This window comes from Musa acuminata, unplaced genomic scaffold (assembly GCF_036884655.1).
Source record: "Musa acuminata AAA Group cultivar baxijiao unplaced genomic scaffold, Cavendish_Baxijiao_AAA HiC_scaffold_410, whole genome shotgun sequence".
Classification (NCBI taxonomy): Eukaryota; Viridiplantae; Streptophyta; class Magnoliopsida; order Zingiberales; family Musaceae; genus Musa; species Musa acuminata.
Window position 1 is genome coordinate 45,001 of NW_027020658.1, and position 2,500 is coordinate 47,500.

Here is a 2,500-nt window from a genome sequence, read left to right on the forward strand (position 1 = left end):
TTTCGTATAGCAGGGACGGTGCTGCCTCTCGCTTCGCTCGCTGTCCGCCGCTCGCCGCTCGCTCGTGCAGCCAAAAATGGCCAGTTTTGGCCCGTTTTTGGGCCGTTTTGGCCAGTTTTTGGCCTGTTCTTGCATTGCGCGGTGACCGTCGAGAGCGGAGCAAAACGTCAGCCATCTCAGCACCCTGGAACCCCCCGGGTGGCACAGGGCTGGATGGGGCTTTCGTATAGCAGGGACGGTGCTGCCTCTCGCTTCGCTCGCTGTCCGCCGCTCGCCGCTCGCTCGTGCAGCCAAAAATGGCCAGTTTTGGCCCGTTTTTGGGCCGTTTTGGCCAGTTTTTGGCCTGTTCTTGCATTGCGCGGTGACCGTCGAGAGCGGAGCAAAACGTCAGCCATCTCAGCACCCTGGAACCCCCCGGGTGGCACAGGGCTGGATGGGGCTTTCGTATAGCAGGGACGGTGCTGCCTCTCGCTTCGCTCGCTGTCCGCCGCTCGCCGCTCGCTCGTGCAGCCAAAAATGGCCAGTTTTGGCCCGTTTTTGGGCCGTTTTGGCCAGTTTTTGGCCTGTTCTTGCATTGCGCGGTGACCGTCGAGAGCGGAGCAAAACGTCAGCCATCTCAGCACCCTGGAACCCCCCGGGTGGCACAGGGCTGGATGGGGCTTTCGTATAGCAGGGACGGTGCTGCCTCTCGCTTCGCTCGCTGTCCGCCGCTCGCCGCTCGCTCGTGCAGCCAAAAATGGCCAGTTTTGGCCCGTTTTTGGGCCGTTTTGGCCAGTTTTTGGCCTGTTCTTGCATTGCGCGGTGACCGTCGAGAGCGGAGCAAAACGTCAGCCATCTCAGCACCCTGGAACCCCCCGGGTGGCACAGGGCTGGATGGGGCTTTCGTATAGCAGGGACGGTGCTGCCTCTCGCTTCGCTCGCTGTCCGCCGCTCGCCGCTCGCTCGCGCAGCCAAAAATGGCCAGTTTTGGCCCGTTTTTGGGCCGTTTTGGCCAGTTTTTGGCCTGTTCTTGCATTGCGCGGTGACCGTCGAGAGCGGAGCAAAACGTCAGCCATCTCAGCACCCTGGAACCCCCCGGGTGGCACAGGGCTGGATGGGGCTTTCGTATAGCAGGGACGGTGCTGCCTCTCGCTTCGCTCGCTGTCCGCCGCTCGCCGCTCGCTCGTGCAGCCAAAAATGGCCAGTTTTGGCCCGTTTTTGGGCCGTTTTGGCCAGTTTTTGGCCTGTTCTTGCATTGCGCGGTGACCGTCGAGAGCGGAGCAAAACGTCAGCCATCTCAGCACCCTGGAACCCCCCGGGTGGCACAGGGCTGGATGGGGCTTTCGTATAGCAGGGACGGTGCTGCCTCTCGCTTCGCTCGCTGTCCGCCGCTCGCCGCTCGCTCGTGCAGCCAAAAATGGCCAGTTTTGGCCCGTTTTTGGGCCGTTTTGGCCAGTTTTTGGCCTGTTCTTGCATTGCGCGGTGACCGTCGAGAGCGGAGCAAAACGTCAGCCATCTCAGCACCCTGGAACCCCCCGGGTGGCACAGGGCTGGATGGGGCTTTCGTATAGCAGGGACGGTGCTGCCTCTCGCTTCGCTCGCTGTCCGCCGCTCGCCGCTCGCTCGTGCAGCCAAAAATGGCCAGTTTTGGCCCGTTTTTGGGCCGTTTTGGCCAGTTTTTGGCCTGTTCTTGCATTGCGCGGTGACCGTCGAGAGCGGAGCAAAACGTCAGCCATCTCAGCACCCTGGAACCCCCCGGGTGGCACAGGGCTGGATGGGGCTTTCGTATAGCAGGGACGGTGCTGCCTCTCGCTTCGCTCGCTGTCCGCCGCTCGCCGCTCGCTCGCGCAGCCAAAAATGGCCAGTTTTGGCCCGTTTTTGGGCCGTTTTGGCCAGTTTTTGGCCTGTTCTTGCATTGCGCGGTGACCGTCGAGAGCGGAGCAAAACGTCAGCCATCTCAGCACCCTGGAACCCCCCGGGTGGCACAGGGCTGGATGGGGCTTTCGTATAGCAGGGACGGTGCTGCCTCTCGCTTCGCTCGCTGTCCGCCGCTCGCCGCTCGCTCGTGCAGCCAAAAATGGCCAGTTTTGGCCCGTTTTTGGGCCGTTTTGGCCAGTTTTTGGCCTGTTCTTGCATTGCGCGGTGACCGTCGAGAGCGGAGCAAAACGTCAGCCATCTCAGCACCCTGGAACCCCCCGGGTGGCACAGGGCTGGATGGGGCTTTCGTATAGCAGGGACGGTGCTGCCTCTCGCTTCGCTCGCTGTCCGCCGCTCGCCGCTCGCTCGTGCAGCCAAAAATGGCCAGTTTTGGCCCGTTTTTGGGCCGTTTTGGCCAGTTTTTGGCCTGTTCTTGCATTGCGCGGTGACCGTCGAGAGCGGAGCAAAACGTCAGCCATCTCAGCACCCTGGAACCCCCCGGGTGGCACAGGGCTGGATGGGGCTTTCGTATAGCAGGGACGGTGCTGCCTCTCGCTTCGCTCGCTGTCCGCCGCTCGCCGCTCGCTCGTGCAGCCAAAAATGG